Source organism: Eurosta solidaginis, unplaced genomic scaffold (assembly GCF_040869045.1).
Source record: "Eurosta solidaginis isolate ZX-2024a unplaced genomic scaffold, ASM4086904v1 ctg00001154.1, whole genome shotgun sequence".
Taxonomy (NCBI): Eukaryota; Metazoa; Arthropoda; class Insecta; order Diptera; family Tephritidae; genus Eurosta; species Eurosta solidaginis.
This window is the reverse complement of record NW_027137209.1, coordinates 65,967-90,549: the sequence shown is the minus strand read 5'-3', so window position 1 is coordinate 90,549 and position 24,583 is coordinate 65,967. Positions and strand designations below refer to the sequence as shown.

The following is a 24,583-nucleotide window of genomic DNA, read 5'->3' as shown; positions in this document are numbered from 1 at the left end:
ATGGCAAGCCAGAAGCGCACGGAAACGTTGAACCGATTTCTGCGGGACGGTCGAGAGTCCACGAAGACTACACAAACCATAACCACCACATACAATCCTTACACAGTCAAACAACCAATCCCGGAAGACAACACTGAACCGGTAGCACCAGACGCCGAAACCGAGCCACAGCAAACAACAGCAGGCCACCAAGAGGTGATAATCGAGGCCCACGACGCGGATGGGCCAACACTAAACCAATTCCCGAAAATTGCAGAAAGCGTGCGAGACATTTTACGACGCATCGCCGAAGGCAAAGGACGCTCCCGCGTAAGTTTTCGCACACGGGAATACACCGTCATGGTGGTAAAAGGCAGGGCCCATATACGACTACTGAATACCTTGGGCTCACTCTCCGAAGTGCGGGGGAGTGTGAGGACCAAATAAAACACCATTAATTTGGCCCACACAAAGCGACCCCACATCATATTCGATACAGCACTAACACAACAGCCAGTCACAAAAGGCTATACCTACAGACCAACCAACAAGTTCAATACAGCATACATCATATCCGATACAACACTAACACAACAGCCAGTCACAAAAGGCTATAGCAACAGACCACCCAACACGTTCAATACAGCATTGACACAACAGCCAGTCACAAAAGGCTTTAGCAGCAGACCAACCAACAAGCCTCAGCAACACAACGGGCAAGCACAACACTTTAATGCCAACACAACAAACGCACAACGTAACCAGAGTCAGTCAGCACGGATCTGTGGTCGTGACCAGAGCTACTAGCGAAGTATATCCCTATTGCAGTTGACCTTCTCTATGCAATAGGAATCCACTTCATAGGAGCGAGTCGTGGAATGGTGATTGCGGTTGACCTTCTCTACGCATCACCCCCAACGACCAAAGGCCCCGCCACAGTAACGCGCAACCGCGACAGGTGACACCCCCTCACCTCCGTCAGTAGAAGTACGCCGGCAGAGGCCGCAACAGAGCGGCAACGCACGTAAACCAGCGCAGAGCGCGGCAGCAAAGCGCAGCAGAGGTCCGCCGACGCACAACGTAACCAGGGTAAGCCAGCGCGAACCGCGGCAGCAGAGGTACGCCGACAGAGACCACGTCAACGCGGCGACGCATAGCGCAGCCAGGCTAAGGCAGCGCCAAGCGCGGCGGCAAAGCGCAGCAGAGGTACACCGACAGAGTAATACAAATAGACGCGGACGCAAGGCGCAGCAGAGTAATACAAGTAAACGCCGACGTAAGGCGCGTCAAGGCACCGACGCCACATACTAACGGGATCCGTCTAACGGAACACGGCGACAGAGCATCGCCTCAGCAATACAAGTAAACGCCGACGTAGGGCGCGACAGAGTATCGCCCAGCAAATACGAGTAGACGCCGACGCAAGGCGTGGCTGAGAATCACCCAGCAACCAGCAATACAAATAGACGCCGACGCAAGGCGCAGCAGAGTAATACAAGTAAACGCCGACGTAAGGCGCGTCAAGGCACCGACGCCACATACTAACAGGATCCGTCTAACGGAACACGGCGACAGAGCATCGCCTCAGCAATACAAGTAGACGCCGACGTAAGGCGCGACAGAGCACCGCTGCAGAGAGAGACGCCGTCGTAAGGCGCGTCAAGGCACCGACGCCACATACTAACGGGACCCAGCTAACGGAATACGGCCGGACCGCTAAGGCCCGCCACCGCAATCAAGGATACCGCAAGATAATCCAAGTAAAATTGAAAATGAAGTATACAAACACGTTTTATTTTATATTATAGAATTTAGAACCAATAAAGAGAGTGAAGTTTTTATATTAAATCGATTTGCAAGGTGCCCCTTTAATACAAATTTATTGTGAACGAACCCTGGGCACGGCGAGTATACCCCAGCAAATATCAAAGAAGCAACAGGGCACGAAAAAGCTTCGTTACACCTTTTTTAATATTTTTCGCGGCATCCCTGAATGTATTCTTTTAGAATACAGTTACTTTTCACAAATTTTCGTATTAAAATTTTTAAGTAATTTGGGAAAGCTGTGCTTACCTATATTAAATTATTTTAAAATCAAAAAAGTGTAATTTTTTGAACAAAAATAAATGGCGTACATTTACCTTGCAAAGGTTTTTAGTGAATACCTACTCAAAAACAAATTTTTTTAAAATTTCACTTGGTATGTAAACGTCTCTTTGCTGTGCATCTATAATACTTCTAAATTTAAAAGCGACAAATTTCTATTAAGTTAAAAGTGTTGTTTGTTTGTGTCTTACTAAATATGCGTCCTAAAAGAAGGCGGAAAAATTTAGGCAGGAGAACCTCAAATGCAACGAATCAAATTAACTATCTATCTAATCATACCCAGGAACGTGAAGATCGTAATGAGCGTCGAAGAATTCAGAGAAGGCCAGTGAAGCGAGACGTATGACTAATAATGGTGCAAGTTTGAATGTAGCTGCTTTTCGTTACGATATGTCAATTGATTACTGTGACTGTGGGTTTCTATTGGACCTATGAACTCAGTTTGCCAATATTGTAAGGCATTGAAATACAAAAATGAAGCCAATGGGTTGTGTTGCGCAAATGGAAAGGTGACATTGATACCATTGCTTCCACCTCCAGAACCATTGTACTCATTGGTTTCAGGAATAGGAATAGATTCCCTACACTTTTTAAAGAATATTCAGCAATACAACGACTGCTTCCAAATGACATCATTTGGAGCAACAAAAGTAGTTCGGGAAAATTTCATGCCAAGCTTTAAGGTTTCTATAATATATGCAGTTTATATATTTATACCTTTCAATAAAATCAAATGGTATATTAATTTCGTCACGAAACCCAAAGTTGTAAGTCCTTAAAGGAAAATAGATAGACCCACCATTAAGTATACCGAAATAATCAGGTTGAAGAGCTGAGTTGATTTAGCCATGTCCGTCTGTCCGTCTGTCTGTTTGTATGCAAACTAGTCCCTCAATTTTTGAGATATCTTGATAAAATTTGGTGAGCGGGTGTATTTGGGTGTCCGATTAGACATTTGTGGGAACCGGCCGGATCGGACTACTATAGCATATATCCTCCATACAACCGATTTTTCAGAAAAAGAGGATTTTTGTAATATCTTACTCAATTTAACAGATTGAAGCTTCAAACTTCACCATATAATTTCGTATATTGCACATATTGTTGCCTGAAAAAATTGATGAGATCGGTCGTATATATAGTATATATCCCCCACAACCGATTGTTCAGATAAGAAACTTTTCGTAATTGCTGCCCTATTTTAAGAGCTGGAGTCTTCAAATTTCAACGAATGCTTACGTATATAGCATATATTGTTGTCTGAAAAAATCATACAGATCGGTGGTATATATAGTATATATATGGTGGTATATATAGTATATATATATAGTATATATATATATTTTCGCAATTTTAGCCCCATTTTAACAGCTAGAAGCTTCAAATTTCACCGAATGCTTAAGTATATGGCATATATTGTTGTCTGAAAAAATCATAGAGATCGGTTGTATATATTGTATATATCTCATACAACCGATTGTTCAGATAAGAAACTTTGCGCAATTTCTACCCCATTTTAACAGCTATAAGCTTCAAATTTCACCGACTGCTTACGTATACAGTATATATTGTTGTGACAAAAAATTATAGAGATCGTTGATATATATAATATATATATGATGGTATATATAGTATATATATATTTTTTTTTTGCGATTTCGGCCCCAATTTAACCGCTACAAGCTTCAAATTTCACCAAATGCTTACGTGTATAGCATATATTGATGTCTAAAAAAATCATTGAGATCGGTGGTATACATAGTATATATCTCATACAACCGATTGTTCAGATAAGAAACTTTGCGCAATTTCTTCCCATTTTAACAGCTAGCAGCTTCAAATTTCACCAAATGCTTACGTGTATAGTATGTATTGTTGTCTGAAAAAATCATTGAGATCGGTGGTATATATAGTATATATCTCATACAACCGATTGTTCAGATAGGAAACTTTGCGCAAATTCTGCCCCATTTTAACAGATACAAGCTTCAAATTTCACCAAATGCTTACGTATATAGCATATAATGTTGTCTGAAAAAATCATAGAGATCGGTGGTATATATATTATATACTTCATATAAACTCTCATTTTTGCTCCGTTTTTACGGATAGAAGCTTCAAAATTCATGAAATAGTTATCAAATAGTTACGTTTACGTCATATATTTTTGAAATACGTGATTCGTAGTCATAGTTTTTACATTCAGACCACAAAAAACGTGAAGCTTTGCATCCTCACACAAAGTACCTACCTATTTTTATACCTTTCATGAAAATGAAATGGTATATTAATTTCGTCACGAAACCCAAAATTGTAAGTCCTTAAAGGCAAATAGATAGACCCACCATTAAGTATACCGAAATAATCAGGTTGAAGAGCTGAGTTTATTTAGCCATGTCCGTCTGTCCGTCTGTCTGTTTGTATGCAAACTAGTCCCTCAATTTTTGAGATATCTTGATAAAATTTGGTGAGCGGATGTATTTGGGTGTCCGATTAGACATTTTTCGGAACCGGCCGGATCGGACCACTATAGCATATATCCTCCATACAACCGATTTTTCAGAAAAAGAGGATTTTTGTAATATCTTACTCAATTTAACAGATTGAAGCTTCAAACTTCACCATACAATTTCGTACATTGCACATATTTTTGCCTGAAAAAATTGATGAGATCGGTCGTATATATAGTATATATCCCCCACAACCGATTGTTCAGATAAGACACTTTTCGTAATTGCTGCCCTATTTTAAGAGCTAGAGGCTTCAAATTTCAACGAATGCTTACATATATAGCATATATTGTTGTCTGAAAAAATCATACAGATCGGTGGTATATATAGTGTATATATGGTGGTATATATATTATATATATATAGTATATATATTTAACAGCTAGATGCTTCAAATTTCACCGAATGCTTACGTATATGGCATATATTGTTGTCTGAAAAAATCATAGAGATCCCTTGTATATATAGTATATATATCATACAACCGATTATTCAGATAAGAACTTTGCGCAATTTCTACCCCATTTTAACAGCTATAAGCTTCAAATTTCACCGATTGCTTACGTATATAGTATATATTGTTGTGTCAAAAAATCATAGAGATCGGTGATATATATAATATATATAAGTTAAGGAGCCCAAGGACTAGGGCTCCAAAAAGTTAAAGTTGGGGGCCGCCCCGCGGCCCCATTGCAACCTGTAAAGATCCAAATAAAAATAGTCTTTAGTCCACTTAATAATATTTACCATTTATTTCCGTTCAATGTCAAAAACAGACTGACTTTATCATTAACTTAAACTAAGCTCTAAGCTTCTACATTAATCTAAGTGATTTCATAATAGCTGACACTGCACTTACCACGATTGGCCAAAATAATATTTTATCGCTTGCGTGGCGAATCACACGACTTGCATTTTGTCCGCATATATATCGCTTACGCTGCAGTTCCCATGGATTGCATTTTGTCTGCTTACGCAATATGATATCGGATCAATTACCTACGTTGGCTTTGCTTGTGTTTGTTGAAGTGTGGTGTCAGCACATTCTTACAAGTAAGTGTGTCTGCCCCCTTGTTAAGTACCCCCCCCCCCCCCCCTTTAAACATCTGCGTCTCCTTTTTCAGAAGGATCCTTTGCATGGCTTGGCTGGTCCTGATCTGTGGTCTGATTTAGTCTAGGAAAGTTGATTGTAGTAGTGAGTTTTCTCCAGATAATGTAGCATACGGCTGCTAGAATGGCCAAGGCAAGAGCGTCAAAAATTAGCGAAAAGTGAAAATTATTGCCAAGTTGTTTAAGCTGATTAATATTTTCCATGCTCAGGCCGTGAATGTAGTTAAGGTTCAATTTTAGTCCTTCGCACGCGATGTTTACCAAGGGCGGTGGCAGGGCCTTCGCTGTGCGTACTGATATGCTGGTGAATGTTTTATTTCCCACCGTGACTGTTTCGTTGTTCAAAATAATGACGTACGTTTCATTTAGGGTTGTGGAATAGTTCCTCCCTTGTAATATGCCTTCAAAGTTTGTAACAAATATTGTTGTGTCTGTGATCATCTCGACGGTTTTGGTGTTGTCTGGTTCAAAGCGGCATTTGGCATCGCCACCTTTAACTTGCCTAGCTAGGCACCCGTTTTCCCGAAGTTTACTCAGGGATTTGGGAGAAGAAATTGTTGTATTGCTGATCGAAGGGCAATCCTCGTTCACCCCGAACGTTTCAACTTCGTTTATTAGCATTTTTTTATAGCTGATGTCAACGTGTTGTCCTTTTATAACAGCGGCCCGTGTCATTAGGAGTCGGTAGCCATCTGGTTTTACCTTTGGCATTGAGAGTACGTACAAAAGTGTGCTACCGTTTGAATACACGGAGGCCGACCCGTACTCTATGGCTTCAATGGTATTCTGATATGGTAGGGAATCTTCCTCCATTATGAGCCTTCCAATCTCGTCTCGATCAAGAAGATTTGTGTTGATTACGCCAAATTTCGCCATTTGGCACGCTTGGACGACTTCTGACACCTGTTCCTTCAAGATAAGGACTTTGCTTAGGTCAAGCATTTCAATATTCTCCTTGCTAATGTTTTTGCTTATAGCGTTAATGTGGAGCATCGCTTCGTTTGCTTTCTCGATTGCCTCGCGGGTACCGTTGAATAGTTTTTCGTTGACCCGGTACTAGTGATTGTTGTTTATTATCACGTCATTCATGCTTCGAAGAATATAGTCGCAACCCGCTGCATCTGGAGACCCAGCTATCCACTTCCATGCAGAACCAATCCAGTCATTGGACCGTACCCTTCGTGGTTTGCTTATTTGTAGTTCGTCGAGATGCAGCTTAGTTTGATTTAGGTAGAATTGTAACACAGTCCGCACAGCCCTGCTTGTAATATCGTGCTCTGTTGACTCCATCAATTTGACCAAAGCCGTGTTGAAGTAGTTTAGGTCGACCACATGGACTAAACTGAAGTGTCCGTTCAGGATCCAACCACGCCCGTACTCAATAGTTACCAGTGAGGAGCCATAATTGTAGATGTTGAGGCCGTACACGCCAGATATTAAAAATAAACTGTGTTCCATTATAGAGAGAAAAAAACTTATTAGTGTTGGTAAGATTAGTATTGACCATTTTTTGTTTTTAGGCACTTTTATTATTTATCTCAGGGACGGTGATTTAATAATAAATGGTTACATAATGTAAATCTTGTTTTCTTTTGTTTTTTTTTCATTTTATTATTATTATTTAAAGAACATTCTATTGTATAATAAAAAACACTAAGGGAAGAATTGAAAAAATTAAATTTTGTGTGTGCTTTTTTGAATTGAACAGCAATTTATTTATGTGGTTTTTGTTGCGTTTAAATGTATTCCTATATCCTAACACCGTCCCCGGCTACCCATCGTGGTACTTGGAAGGTCCACAGGATCCGAGAGCATGGATATGAAAGGGAGGTAGTTTGTAATTCTTTAATTTTGTTTGAAAGGTAGCGTTAAAGGTTACTACCCTTGGATCCTGCCGCCTTACAAAAACTCGTGGTAAAGAAGCTGAGGAAAGAGGATAATATTTCTAAGAATTACTGAAATGTTTCCTCTTTACTCCCTTCTTTAAAGTTTTTTATGTTTTTTTTTTTGTTTTTTTTTCTATTTTTTTTGTTTTGTCTAATTCTTTTTTAGTAAGCGCATAATTAGTTTTTTGTTGTGGGCAGATTTCTTCTTAAGAAAAAAATTTTTATTTTTTATTTTGCCTCTTTTATTAAGCGTGTAATTAATTTCTTGTGGGCAGATATTGCTTCATTAAAATTTTTTAAACGAAAAATCGTTTTCTCTGCTTTTTTGTATTTTTTTTTTGTTTTTTTTTTTGTTTGCAATATTTTATGTTGCCTCTTTAATCGCTTATGTGGTTTGTTATAGAAAGGATCTTTGATCTTGAAATTTGGCGGACGCCTTTTTTGCGTCGTCTGTGATATAGAATTTCAAATCTTTATGGTCCCTTATTGGGACATCTTTTTGTTGTTGACTTCCCGTGGTGACCTTATTATATATATATATATTTTTTTAATTTTTTTTGTTTTTTTTTTACCTTATGTTGGCGTATTTTTTATCTGCGCTTTATGAATCCTTTTGCCAGTGTCTGTGAGCAATGTCACTGTATTGTCTTTACCAACCGTTTCCTTTTTGTAAAGTGCCTTTTGTTTTGATTTTATCTGTTTATCCCTGACGTAAATCTCATCTCCTGACCTAAATTCCTTAGCTCTTTTCCTTTTTTTATTCAACCGGAGATTTCTTAACTCCTGGTTTCTCTTGATTTGTTCCCTGATCTCATTGTGGGTCCTCCTTTTGAAGTTTGTTAGGCCTTGGTAGTTAATTCTTTCGGTTCTGTTGAAAAATATGTCGCTAGGCTTCCTCTTCGTTACAGAGTGTATTGTTGTGTTGTAACGATCGACAGCAATATACACAAATTCCTTTGGTCTAGCGTTATTAATTTCTTTCCGGAGGCACCGATAAATCTCAATAATGGTAGAGTGGAATTTTTCGATCTGGCCGTTTACTTCACTTCTTTGAATTGGAGTCTGATATAGTTCGATTCCCAAACCTCTTATGTATTTACATACCAAGGGAGTCATAAATCCCCTCTCATTGTCGGTGACTATCATTTTAGGAGTTGTGAAATAGTGTATTACTTTGGCTAGCTTAGCGCGGAGAGTGACGGATGCTTTATTTTTAATGTGAAAAAGCCTGGCAAATTTTGAAAATTTGTCTTTGCAAGATAAAAATTTCTCCCATTGAATTTCAAAAATGTCCACATGCACTATTTCGCATGGATATTTCGGCACTGGGGTCTCTTTTATCGGTGGTACGGCCGGATGCCTATCATACTGGTTAGCAAGGCAGGTTTCACAGTTAGAAGTGAAATTTTTTATCTTACTAGCCATTTTGGGAAAATAATGCTTTTCCAAGATTTTTTACCTAATTTTGTATAAAAGGAAATGTTCTATATATACTTCTTGTAGGAGTTGTAAGTAACTTTCTTGAATCTTTATTCCATTTATAAATGCCGGGTTTAGACGTTCCTTCAAGGCTTCGGTTAAGCTGGCCTTTTCAATTATATCTAGTCTCACATAATGACGAGTGAATTCTGGATGTGAGTTTTCAACACAAGTCATTGCATTCCCCTCCGTAGAAATTATTTGGTTTCGGAAAACGTTCAAAAGGGACTTCTACGTGTGGAATAAGGTCCGAAGAATCCTGTTCAGCACTGTGAGCTGTCCCCTCGTCACTTCTAGCTTCTGTTGGTGCATCGTTGGGTACCGACGGTACTGTCAAATGGTTTGCCTGGCATGGAATTCTGGAGAAAGCATCCGCCACGACATTCGATTTACCAGGAGTGTAAATCAATTCGTGGTTATACTCTTCTATTCTAGCCTTCCACCTCTTCAACTTGGCGTTATAGTTTCGACTTCCTAACGCAAAAGTGAGAGGCTGGTTGTCAGTGAAAATTCTAACTTTTTTCGCCCCATAGAGGTAGGATCTCAAGTTGTCTAGAGCCCAAACTATAGCCAACATTTCCTTCGCGTTTGTGGCATAGTTTTCCTCTGTTCCACTTAAAGATCTTGAGATGTAGGCAATGGGTCGATCTTTCCCTGTTTCTCCTTGGGATAGCACCCCACCAATGGCATAGTTTGAGGCGTCGGTGGTAAGGTTGAATGGTTTTTCGAAATCTGGGAATGCGAGAATATCTGAGGAAACGAGTAGTTTTTTTAGGGTATCGAAGGCCTGAAGGGCCTCGGAATTCATTTTGATACGCACTCTTCTAGATTGGTTTGCCTTGACCTGCGAATTCTCACCGCGTGTGAGATTGGTCAAGGGTTTAGCAACTTTAGCGTAATCTCGAATGAACTTTCGGTAATACGACGTCATTCCCAAAAAGCTTTTTAGTTCCTTAAGCGTTTCTGGGGTGAGAGGTTCTCTATAGCTTGGACCTTTGAAGGATCTGCCTTCATCCCGTGGGATGTTATTACATATCCCAGAAATTCTACTTCCGTTCTCATAAACTTAGTTTTTTCCAAATTCACTCTCAAATTAGCATCCGCAAGCCGTTTAAACACTATCTCTAAATTTACTAAATGTTCGTCGGTCGGTTCATGTAGTTCACCTGTCTGGTTTGAACACTGCCGTCGACATCCATTCTTTCCGCAGGTTTTGGGGCTGCGGGTCTACCAGGAGGTGCGGTGTTCGTCCCTTGATTGCCTTGGAATCTGTTGTAGGATGACCGGCTATTCCCTTGAATATTGTTCCGATTCGTCCAGTTGTATATATACCGTGAACGAGGAGGTAACGGTGGTCTCTGAGTAACTTGCGACAGGGTATTGGTGGGAACAACTACTCTATTTGGAGTGTTTGCATGGACTATTGTCTTCCTTAACGTTAAGTTCTGGATGTCAAGGCAGGCTGAGTACGATTCTGGCAGTGTTTTTGGCTTCTGCACTATAAGCATACGCGACAATTCTGGACTGAGACCACGTATGAAAACATCGAGTGCCCTGTTACGGTATTTTTCCACAAGGACCGACATGGTTTCCTGCCTATAGTCATCGCACTTGATTTTGATCACTATTAGAGACAACTGATGATTGACCGTTGCGTAGAAATCATCTAGTTTTGAACCTCTCTGAGCTAGCTGATTCAGTTGGTGCTCTAAAGTCCTAATGTCCCTTTTGTCTGCGTAATGCAGCGATAATACCCTTTTTATTTCTACCCAATCGCTATCGAAAACATTATACGATACCAGTGCTGCATCGGCAAAGCCACGAATTTTCTGCCTAATATGTTGCAGGATGGCACGATACAGGGGCCTTTCCTTGACGATATCGTAGTCCGACAGAATTCCTTCAACGCTGTGAACCCATGAGATGTATTGAGAAGGGCTGCCTTCAAAAAATTGCAGCTACTTCACGCAGTCGGGAAGTCTGCCAATATCCTTTAGGTCTTGCTCCGACAGTGGTGTTCGCACCGCTGCCAATACCCCCTGTGGCTGCGTTCTTACGCCACCCTGTTCTACTCTTCCCAATCGCTAATAGATTCTGGCAAGATTTTGTTCTAAACTCGCGTTATTGCATTCAATTTCCCCTAGCCTAGAGTTCAGAGCAACACCGTTGCTTTCGATACCCCCAAGGCGTGTCTCAAGCCGCCTAATCTGCTCGAGGAGAGCATTGATTAAGTTCATTCACTTTCGTGGCTAAAGCGTCCATTTCAGATTAAATAAAATTTAGTTTGAGATTAAAAAATATATTTTTAAATTTTAATTTGGCACACGGTGGCTCCTTAAAAATTGTTTTTATTTTTTTTGTGTTACTTACTGGCTTTCGCGATCACCTGACGGGATAGCCCTTATAGCACAGACGATTTGTTTGTTTTTTGTTTTAGTTTTAAGGTTGTCCTTACACTTTCACAGTTTCCTGCAAAGAAAAAAAGGACTTTAGTTACATTTGTGAAACTTTTACCGTGTTCTTATGGCAACGGCGACATGTACCAAGTTGGCGTTTCACAGTACATTAGTCTTTAAATAATTATGGTTTTGGTCAGGGGAGGCTGTGTAATTCCTTTTTAGTCGCCGACAATCAGATTGAAGGAAACCTACTACGGCACAGTTGCTCCACAACGCTCTGGACATATTGCAAATCTTTAGCGTGTTCTTATGGGTACGCTGGAAGTATCGCAAGTAACGAGTGGCCGTTTCCAGTGTATGCTGATGTGTACCCTGGAAATTCCACAAAAGGATAAGCCGGCCCAAGTGTGTTCTTATGTGTACGCTCGGGTTAACTTTTTCAGAAGGAAATTTTTGCCGTATCCTGAAGGGAGCGGCAAGTTGCATATTGCAAAAAAAATTTTTTGTGTACATGACACGGTCACAGGAGTCGTTAACCATTTTTCGGCCTTTGGTATGGTGAGGTCCGTCCTAGAAGTATAGGTATACGGACTCACCCAGCCAGTGTGATTATACATGCACTTGGAATAGCAATAGTGGGCCGTATGTTAATTCACTTATCAAATGTTTCATTTTTCGTGTTGAATTTTATTCGCGCGCCAGAGGATCTAAGGGGTCACAGGATCGCTTCTTTTGATATTATTCCTGTATAGCCCTCTGAGGGCTTTTAGGATTGGACGTAGTAATTTATTGCGTGTAGCATCACTTTTCACTCAACTTTTTGTTATTCACTTGTTTTTTTTTATTATTCGTTTTACCTCTCCTGGGGAGAGCAGCATTTATACCCTGGTGGGTCCCGAAGGGAATCGCAGAGTTAAGCTATCGTTATAACCGGAGGGTCCCCTCGAATGTGAATCTCGGTTTTTGTATTTTCGTTATTGGCTGTACAAGCCTTAAATTATCTAAGCTGAGGTATTGCCTCACTATATATTTTTTTTATTAGTTTATCGGTAAAATTTCTATTATTTTTTTCTTTTTTCCTTAGAAGCCCAAAGGGCTCCAAAAAGTTAAAGTTGGGGGCCGCCCCGCGGCTCCATTGCAACCTGTAAAGATCCAAATAAAAATAGTCTTTAGTCCGCTTAATAATATTTACCATTTATTTCCGTTCAATGTCAAAAACAGACTGACTTTATCATTAACTTAAACTAAGCTCTAAGCTTCTACATTAATCTAAGTGATTTCATAATTGCTGACACTGCACTTCCCACGATTGGCCAAAATAATATTTTATCGCTTGCGTGGCGAATCACACGACTTGCATTTTGTCCGCATATCATATCGCTTACGCTGCAGTTCCCATGGATTGCATTTTGTCGGCTTACGCAATATGATATCGGATCAATTACCTACGTTGGGTTTGCTTGTGTTTGTTAAAGTGTGGTGTCAGCACATTCTTACAAGTAAGTGTGTCTGCCCCCTTGGTATATATAGTATATATATATAGTATATATATATTTATACCTTTCATGAAAATGAAATGGTATATTAATTTCGTCACGAAACCCAAAATTGTAAGTCCTTAAAGGAAAATAGATAGAACCATCATTAAGTATACCGAAATAATCAGGTTGAAGAGCTGTGTCGATTTAGCCATGTCCGTCTGTCCGTCAATTTTTGAGATATCTTGATAAAATTTGGTGAGCGGGTGTATTTGGGTGTCCGATTAGACATTTGTCGGAACCGGCCGGATCGGACCACTATAGCATATATCCTCCATACAACCGATTTTTCAGAAAAAGAGGATAATGTTGTCTGAAAAACCGTACAGATCGATATATCGTGGTATATATAGTATATATATATATTTTCGCAATTTTAGCCCCATTTTAACAGCTAGAAGCTTCAAATTTCTCTGAATGCTTACGTACATGGCATATATTATTGTCTGAAAAAATCATAGAGATCGGTTGTATATATAGTATATATCTCATACAACCGATTGTTCAGATAAGAAACTTTGCGCAATTTGTACCCCATTTTAACAGCTATAAGCTTCAAATTTCACCGATTGCTTACGTATATAGTATATATTGTTGTGTCAAAAAATCATAGAGATTGGTGATATATATAATATATATATGATGGTATAGATAGTATATATATATAGTATATATATATTTTTTTGCGATTTCGGCCCCATTACAACAGCTAGAAGCTTCAAATTTCACCAAATGCTTACGTGTATAGCATATATTGATGTCTGAACAAATCATTGAGATCGGTGGTATACATAGTATATATCTCATACAACCGATTGTTCAGATAAGAAACTTTGCGCAATTTCTTCCCCATTATAACAGCTAGAAGCATCAAATTTCACCAAATGCTTACGTGTATAGTATATATTGTTGTCTGAAAAAATCATTGAGATCGGTGCTATATATAGTATATATCTCATACAACCGCTTGTTCAGATAAGAAACTTTGCGCAATTTCTGCCCCCATTTTAACAGTTACAAGCTTCAAATTTCACCAAATGCTTACGTATATAGCATATATTTTTGTCTGAAAAAATCATAGAGATCGGTGGTATATATATTATATACTTCATATAAACTCTCATTTTTGCCCCTTTTTTACGGATAGAAGCTTCAAAATTCATCAAATTTCATCAAATAGTTTCGTTTACGTCATACATTTTTGAAATACGTGATTCGTAGTCATAGCTTTTACATTCAGACCACAACAAACGTGAAGCTTTGCATCCTCACACAAAGTACCTACCTATTTTTATACCTTTCATGAAAATGAAATGGTATATTAATTTCGTCACGAAACCCAAAATTGTAAGTCCTTAAAGGAAAATAGATAGACCCACCATTAAGTATAACGAAATAATCAGGTTGAAGAGCTGAGTTGATTTAGCCATGTCCATCTGTCCGTCTGTCTGTTTGTATGCAAACTAGTCCCTCAATTTTTGAGATATCTTGATAAAATTTGGTGAGCGGGTGTAGTTGGGTGTCCGATTAGACATTTGTCGGAACCGGCCGGATCGGACCACTATAGCATATATCCTCCATACAATCGATTTTTCAGAAAAAGAGGATTTTTGTAATATCTTACTCAATTTAACAGATTGAAGCTTCAAACTTCACCATATAATTTCGTATATTGCACATATTTTTGCCTGAAAAAATTGATGAGATCGGTCGTATATATAGTATATATCCCCCACAACCGATTGTTCAGATAAGAAACTTTTCGTAATTGCTGCCCTATTTTAAAAGCTAGAGGCTTCAAATTTCAACGAATGCTTACGTATATAGCATATATTGTTGTCTGACAAAATCATACAGATCGGTGGTATATATAGTATATATATGGTGGTATATATAGTATATATATATAGTATATATATATATTTTCGCAATTTTAGCCCCATTTTAACAGCTAGAAGCTTCAAATTTCACCGAATGCTTACGTATATGGCATATATTGTTGTCTGAAAAAATCATAGAGATCGGTTGTATATATAGTATATATCTCATACAACCGATTGTTCAGATAAGAAACTTTGCGCAATTTCTACCCCATTTTAACAGCTATAAGCTTCAAGTTTCACCGATTGCTTACGTATATAGTATATATTGTTGTGTCAAAAAATCATAGAGATCGGTGATATATATAATATATATATGATGGTATATATAGTATATATATATTTTTTTTTTTTGCGATTTCGGCCCCATTTTAACTGCTAGAAGCTTCAAATTTCAACAAATGCTTACGTTTATAGCATATATTGATGTCTGAAAAAATCATTGAGATCGGTAGTATAATAGTATATATCTCATACAACCGATTGTTCAGATAAGAAACTTTTCGTAATTGCTGCCCTATTTTAAGAGCTAGAGGCTTCAAATTTCAACGAATGCTTACGTATATAGCATATATTGTTGTCTGAAAAAATCATACAGATCGGTGGTATATATAGTATATATATGGTTTTATATATAGTATATATATATAGTATATATATATATTTTCGCAATTTTAGCCCCATTTTAACAGCTAGAAGCTTCAAATTTCAACGAGTGCTTACGTATATGGCATATATTGTTGTCTGAAAAAATCATAGAGATCGGTTGTATATATAGTATATATCTCATACAACCGATTGTTCAGATAAGAAACTTTGCGCAACTTCTACCCCATTTTAACAGCTATAAGCTTCAAATTTCACCGATTGCTTACGTATATAGTATATATTGTTGTGTCAAAAAATCATAGAGATCGGTGATATATATAATATATATATGATGGTATATATAGTATATATATATAGTATATATATATTTATAACTTTCATGAAAATGAAATGGTATATTAATTTCGTCACGAAACCCAAAATTGTAAGTCCTTAAAGGAAAATAGATAGACCCACTAAGTATACCGAAATAATCAGGTTGAAGAGCTGAGTCGATTTAGCCATGTCCGTCTGTCCGTCTGTCCCTCTGTCGGTTTGTATGCAAACTATTCCCTCAATTTTTGCGATATCTTGATAAAATTTGGTGGGCGGGTGTATTTGGGTGTCCCATTAGACATTTGTCGGAACCGGCCGGATCGGACCACTATAGCATATATCAATTTAACAGATTGAAGTTTCAAACTTCACCATATAATTTCATATATATTGCACATATTGTTGCCTGAAAAAATTGATGAGATCGGTCGTATATATAGTATATATCCCCCACAACCGATTGTTCAGATAAGAAACTTTTCATAATTGCTGCCCTATTTTAAGAGCTAGAGGCTTCAAATTTCAACGAATGTTTACGTGTATAGCATATATTGTTGTCTGAAAAAATCATACAGATCGGTGGTATATATAGTATATATATGGTGGTATATATAGTATATATATAGTATATATATATATATTTTCGCAATTTTATTCCCATTTATCCCCATTTTAACAGCTAGAAGCTTCAAATTTCACCGAATGCTTACGTATATGGCATATATTGTTGTCAAAAAAAATCATGGAGATCGGTTATATATATAGTATATATCTCATACAACCGATTGTTCAGATAAGAAACTTTGCGCAATTTCTACCCCATTTTAACAGCTATAAGCTTCAAATTTCACCAATTGCTTACGTATATAGTATATATTGTTGTGTTAAAAATCATAGAGATCGGTGATATATATAATATATATATGATGGTATATATAGTATATATATATAGTATATATATATTTTTTTTGCGATTTCGGCCCCATTTTAACAGCTAGAAGCTTCAAATTTCACCAAATGCTTACGTGTATAGCATATATTGATGTCTGAACAAATCATTGAGATCGATGGTATACATAGTATATATCTCATACAACCGATTGTTCAGATAAGAAACTTTGCGCAACTTCTTCCCCATTATAACAGCTACAAGCTTCAAATTTCACCAAATGCTTACGTATATAGCATATATTTTTGTCTGAAAAAATCATAGAGATCGGTGGTATATATATTATATACTTCATATAAACTCTCATTTTTGCCCCTTTTTTACGGATAGAAGCTTCAAAATTCATCAAATTTCATCAAATAGTTACGTTTACGTCATATGTTTTGAAATACGTGATTCGTAGTCATAGTGTTTACATTCAGACCACAAAAAACGTGAAGCTTTGCATCCTCACACAAAGTACCTACCTATTTTTATAACTTTCATGAAAATGAAATGGTATATTAATTTCGTCACGAAACCCAAAATTGTAAGTCCTTAAAGGAAAATAGATAGACCCACCATTAAGTATAACGAAATAATCAGGTTGAAGAGCTGAGTTGATTTAGCCATGTCCGTCTGTCCGTCTGTATGTTTGTATGCAAACTAGTCCCTCAATTTTCGAGATATCTTGATAAAATTTGGTGAGCGGGTGTATTTGGGTGTCCGATTAGACATTTGTCGGAACCGGCCGGATCGGACCACTATAGCATATATCCTCCATACAACCGATTTTTCAGAAAAAGAGGATTTTTGTAATGTCTTACTCAATTTAACAGACTGAAGCTTCAAACTTCACCATAAAATTTCGTATATTGCACATATTGTTGCCTGAAAAAATTGATGAGATCGGTCGTACATATGATATATAACCCCCACAACCGATTGTTCACATAAGAAACTTTTCGTAATTGCTGCCCTATTTTAAGAGCTAGAGGCTTCAAATTCCAACGAATGCTTACGTATATAGCATATATTGTTGTTTGAATAAATCATACAGATCGGTGGTATATATAGTATATATATGGTGGTATATATAGTATATATATATATTTTCGCAATTTTAGCCCCATTTTAACAGCTAGAATCTTCAAATTTCACCGAATGCTTACGTATATGGCATATATTGTTGTCTGAAAAAATCATAGAGATCGGTTGTATATATAGTATATATCTCATACAACCGATTGTTCAGATAAGAAACTTTGCGCAAATTCTACCCCATTTTAACAGCTATAAGCTTCAAGTTTCACCAATTGCTTACGTATATAGTATATATTGTTGTGTCAAAAAATCATAGAGATCGGTGATATATATAATATATATATGATGGTATATATAGTATATATATATTTTTTTTTGCGATTTCGGCCCCATTTTAACAGCTAGAAGCTTCAAATTTCAACAAATGCTTACGTGTATAGCATATATTGATGTCTGAAAAAATCATTGAGATCGGTAGTATACATAGTATATATCTCATACAACCGATTGTTCAGATAAGAAACTTTTCGTAATTGCTGCCCTATTTTAAGAGCTAGAGGCTTCAAATTTCAACGAATGTTTACGTATATAGCATATATTGTTGTCTGAAAAACTCATACAGATCGGTGGTATATATAGTATATATATGGTGGTATATATATAGTATATATATATATATATTCGCAATTTTAGCCCCATTTTAACAGCTAGAAGCTTCAAATTTCACCGAATGCTTACGTATATGGCATATATTGTTGTCTAAAAAAATCATGGAGATCGGTTATATATATAATATATATATGATGGTATATATAGTATATATATATTTTTTTTTGCGATTTCGGCCCCATTTTAACAGCTAGAAGCTTCAAATTTCAACAAATGCTTACGTGTATAGCATATATTGATGTCTGAAAAAATCACTGAGATCGGTAGTATACATAGTATATATCTCATACAACCGATTGTTCAGATAAGAAACTTTTCGTAATTGCTGCCCTATTTTAAGAGCTAGAGGCTTCAAATTTCAACGAATGCTTACGTATATAGCATATATTGTTGTCTGAAAAAATCATACAGATCGGTATATAGTATATATATGGTGGTATATATAGTATATATATATAGTATATATAGTATATATATATAGTATATATATATATTTTCGCAATTTTAGCCCCATTTTAACAGCTAGAAGCTTCAAATTTCACCGAATTCTTACGTATGTGGCATATATTGTTGTCTGAAAAAATCATAGAGATCGGTTGTATATATAGTATATATCTCATACAACCGATTGTTCAGATAAGAAACTTTGCGCAACTTCTACCCCATTTTAACAGCTATAAGCTTCAAATTTCACCGATTGCTTACGTATATAGTATATATTGTTGTGTCAAAAAATCATAGAGATCGGTGATATATATAATATATATATGATGGTATATATAGTATATATATATAGTATATATATATTTATACCTTTCATGAAAATGAAATGGTATATTAATTTCGTCACGAAACCCAAAATTGTAAGTCCTTAAAGGAAAATAGATAGACCCACTAAGTATACCGAAATAATCAGGTTGAAGAGCTGAGTCGATTTAGCCATGTCCGTCTGTCCGTCTGTCCCTCTGTCTGTTTGTATGCAAACTAGTCCCTCAATTTTTGCGATATCTTGATAAAATTTGGTGAGCGGGTGTATTTGGGTGTCCCATTAGACATTTGTCGGAACCGGCCGGATCGGACCACTATAGCATATATCAATTTAACAGATTGAAGTTTCAAACTTCACCATATAATTTCATATATATTGCACATATTGTTGCCTGAAAAAATTGATGAGATCGGTCGTATATATAGTATATATCCCCCACAACCGATTGTTCAGATAAGAAACTTTTCGTAGTTGCTGCCCTATTTTAAGAGCTAGAGGCTTCAAATTTCACGAATGTTTACGTATATTGCATATATTGTTGTCTGAAAAAATCATACAGATCGGTGGTATATATAGTATATATATGGTGGTATGTATAGTATATATATAGTATATATATATATATTTTCGCAATTTTAGCCCCATTTTAACAGCTAGAAGCTTCAAATTTCACCGAATGCTTACGTATATGGCATATATTGTTGTCTGAAAAAATCATGGAGATCGGTTGTATATATAGTATATATCTCATACAACCGATTGTTCAGATAAGAATCTTTGCGCAATTTCTACCCCATTTTAACAGCTATAAGCTTCAAATTTCACCGATTGCTTACGTATATAGTATATATTGTTGTGTTAAAAATCATAGAGATCGGTGATATATATAATATATATATGATGGTATATATAGTATATATATATAGTATATATATATTTTTTTTGCGATTTCGGCCCCATTTTAACAGCTAGAAGCTTCAAATTTCACCAAATGCTTACGTGTATAGCATATATTGATGTCTGAACAAATCATTGAGATCGATGGTATACATAGTATATATCTCATACAACCGATTGTTCAGATAAGAAACTTTGCGCAACTTCTTCACCATTATAACAGCTACAAGCTTCAAATTTCACCAAATGCTTACGTATATAGCATATATTTTTGTCTGAAAAAATCATAGAGATCGGTGGTATATATATTATATACTTCATATAAACTCTAATTTTTGCCCCTTTTTTACGGATAGAAGCTTCAAAATTCATCAAATTTCATCAAATAGTTACGTTTACGTCATATGTTTTTGAAATACGTGATTCGTAGTCATAGTGTTTACATTCAGACCACAAAAAACCTGAAGCTTTGCATCCTCACACAAAGTACCTACCTATTTTTATAACTTACATGAAAATGAAATGGTATATTAATTTCGTCACGAAACCCAAAATTGTAAGTCCTTAAAGGAAAATAGATAGACCCACCATTAAGTATAACGAAATAATGAGGTTGAAGAGCTGAGTTGATTTAGCCATGTCCGTCTGTCCGTCTGTCTGTTTGTATGCAAACTAGTCCCTCAATTTTTGAGATATCTTGATAAAATTTGGTGAGCGGGTGAATTTGGGTGTCCGATTAGACATTTGTCGGAACCGGCCGGATCAGACCACTATAGCATATATCCTCCATACAACCGATTTTTCAGAAAAAGAGGATTTTTGTAATGTCTTACTCAATTTAACAGATTGAAGCTTCAAACTTCACCATATAATTTCGTATATTGCACATATTGTTGCCTGAAAAAATTGATGAGATCGGTCGTATATATGATATATATCCCCCACAACCGATTGTTCACATAAGAAACTTTTCGTAATTTCTGCCCTATTTTAAGAGCTAGAGGCTTCAAATTTCAACGAATGCTTACGTGTATAGCATATATTGTTGTCTGAAAAAATCATACAGATCGGTGGTATATATAGTATATATATGGTGGTATATATAGTATAGATATATAGTATATATATATATTTTCGCAATTTTAGCCACTGTTAAAAAGCTAGAAGATTCAAATTTCACCGAATGCTTACGTATATGGCATATATTGTTGTCTGAAAAAATCATAGAGATCGGTTGTATATATAGTACATATCTCGTACAACCGATTGTTCAGATAAGAAACTTTTCGCAATTTCTACCCCATTTTAACAGCTATAAGCTTCAAATTTCACCAATTGCTTACGTATATAGTATATATTGTTGTGTCAAAAAATCATAGAGATCGGTGATATATATAATATATATATGATGGTATATATAGTATATATATATAGTATATATATATTTATAACTTTCATGAAAATGAAATGGTATATTAATTTCGTCACGAAACCCAAAATTGTAAGTCCTTAAAGGAAAATAGATAGACCCACTAAGTATACCGAAATAATCAGGTTGAAGAGCTGAGTCGATTTAGCCATGTCCGTCTGTCCCTCTGTCTGTTTGTATGCAAACTAGTCCCTCAATTTTTGCGATATCTTGATAAAATTTGGTGGGCGGGTGTATTTGGGTGTTCCATTAGACATTTGTCGGAACCGGCCGGATCGGACCACTATAGCATATATCAATTTAACAGATTGAAGTTTCAAACTTCACCATATAATTTCATATATATTGCACATATTGTTGCCTGAAAAAATTGATGAGATCGGTCGTATATATAGTATATATCCCCCACAACCGATTGTTCAGATAAGAAACTTTTCATAATTGCTGCCCTATTTTAAGAGCTAGAGGCTTCAAATTTCAACGAATGTTTACGTATATAGCATATATTGTTGTCTGAAAAAATCATACAGATCGGTGGTATATATAGTATATATATGGTGGTATATATAGTATATATATAGTATATATATATATATTTTCGCAATTTTAGCCCCATTTTAACAGCTAGAAGCTTCAAATTTCACCGAATGCTTACGTATTTGGCATATATTGTTGTCTAAAAAAATCAAGGAGATCGGTTATATATATAGTATATATCTCATACAACCGATTTTTCAGATAAGAATCTTTGCGCAATTTCTACCCGGCAAAAGACAAAACAAATGAACATTCATACACACCCGTGTATAGAATGTAAAATTCCATTGAATTGAAAGAAGCGGTAAATAAATCAAATGATTTTTTCGCTCTTTCAATTCTTTTTACTACGGCGATTGAAGCATGACGCATGGCTAATTGAGGAAAATGGTAAGTAAATTTTAAGACTTGGTAATTGAATATCTTCTTTTATTTCATATTAATATTCCTTTGTTTCATATTAAAAATTAATATTCTTTTATTTTCAGGTGGCTGGTGATGGATGCAGGCGGTTGGCGTGATCCAGGGAATTATTGGTTTTGTGTGTCGTTCCCTTTTTTTTATTTTTTAGGTTACCGGCATCGCAAAAGGGGTGCTCCAACTGCGGCGTCGGCCGCGCTGGCAGTTGTCACACCTTTGCGATGCCCATTTATGCAGTTATTAATTTTTTTTTTCTTTTTATTTGCAGGTTTTGCTATGGGTATAATATGCTGTGCACAAAACTGCATTTTAATCACTATCTCTTTGAAACGCTATCACTGGCAATAAAAATCGTGTGCAAAACAGAGCTAGCAGTGGTTAGTTCCCTTGAAGAAGCAGGATTTCTTGTTTTCCAAGGCATATTGCAACAAGACATATGGGAATTTATGCCTTATGTTTTTTTTCAAATGTTTTCGCTATTGTTAGAAATACGCGAGGGCAGAGGCACTATACCCGAGCCATACTGGGCAGTTTTTCCTTGTTTGTTGGTGCCAGCTTTGAATACATAAATTGCACCATCGCATGGCCGAATGCAAAAATTGCTACCAAATTTACGTCAGTCACAATTTCCGGCTTCATCTAAAGCTCTAGGTCAGGGTGGTAATGTTATGTTAGTTTTTGGCAGTATTCCAGAATTGATTGTGCTATTGGACTTAATGATAATTGCGCAATCCAACTAATTTTAAACGGCTGAATTGTGTGCAGTATATTTATTTTTTTTGTACGAATCGTTCACAAAATTTGTATTCAGTGGCGGAATCTTTGCATAAAAGTTTCGAAACACTACGCATCATCTTCGTTGATGTACTCAAAATGAAGAATGGATTGGGGGAACGCGAGCGGACTGAGGACTTTGCCGCGAAGCGCAAATATGCTTCGCTGCTATTTGCCTTGATCAAAAAGGTCAATCGCATGATTAAATACAGCCTACGTTCTGGACGTGAAGGTCTGCATCGTGAAAAGGTCCGAGTAGATAGTAATCGTTTGCATTTGCAGAATTTACTCTACGAAGTTATTTAAAGCGTGAAATACGCTACTGCCATAGGTTCAAGAGTCAAGATGAGGATTAGAATTGCTCCCAGGCAATTAAGAAGAAGAAGACGACCAATCATTACTGCCCACAGATGCGAAGCCGGCATTGACTGGACATACCAAGCATTTGGCATGCTTAGAAAGTGAATTGAATCTACGTAAACAATCAGCTGCACAGTGCAAAGAATTACTGAATACCAAACATCAAGTATTTAGGAGAATTGTACTAAAGACCGAGAAATTAACATCATTTGCACCATCCTTGCGTACGTTGTTGAAAGCTACGCGTCCACTACAAGATGCACTACAAGTACCAATGGATAAGGAATGGAAGTTGCAATAGCTTGTGCAGCCTCATCCACGAATTACAATTGGTAATAACGCCAAAAGTTTGGAGGAATCTATAGTAATGAAGCTACTTTATTTTAAACGTTTAGGGTTTGTAAAAGCAGCTACAGTGGTAAGCTTAAATGATATTGAACAAAGTTTTGTTGATGCAGTGCTCCCACAAGACGTGTTGAAATATTTGTGTGACAACGATTTGGGTGATACTATACCCGTGCCTGGCGGCGAAGATGAGTTGAAACATATTAGCATGACACCAAAACAATGTTTGGATCATTTAAGTACGAAGAAATATGGACGTCCCCATCGTTGGCCGCAGTCAATGGGTTGCTTAGAAGTCGTTAATAATGCAAGCTGAATCACCAAAGTTACAAAAAATGATACCAGCACTACAACAATTGTGGAGCTCTCGCTTGAATTTGATTAAACAAATACGTGCACTGGTTCAAGAGCAAATTGATTTACACTTGAATGAAGAATGTTTACCCACTACACGTTCTGCTTGCAGCCTTGTACAATGGACTTCACTCAGCTATGAGGAGTATATTGCATCTGCACCTAACGTCGATTCGGAGCTCGTCAATAGTACTCATCTTTTTTATCGCGCCATTGTTGTACGTGGATCAGCTAAAATGGAATCCC

The 24,583-nt window shown here is 36.8% G+C and overlaps 1 pseudogene; it reads left to right on the top strand.

Moving 5' to 3' along the window:
• LOC137236273 (THO complex subunit 5-like) lies at window positions 1-24,299 on the top strand (annotated as a pseudogene).
• Window positions 24,300-24,583: the final 284 nt, after the last annotated feature.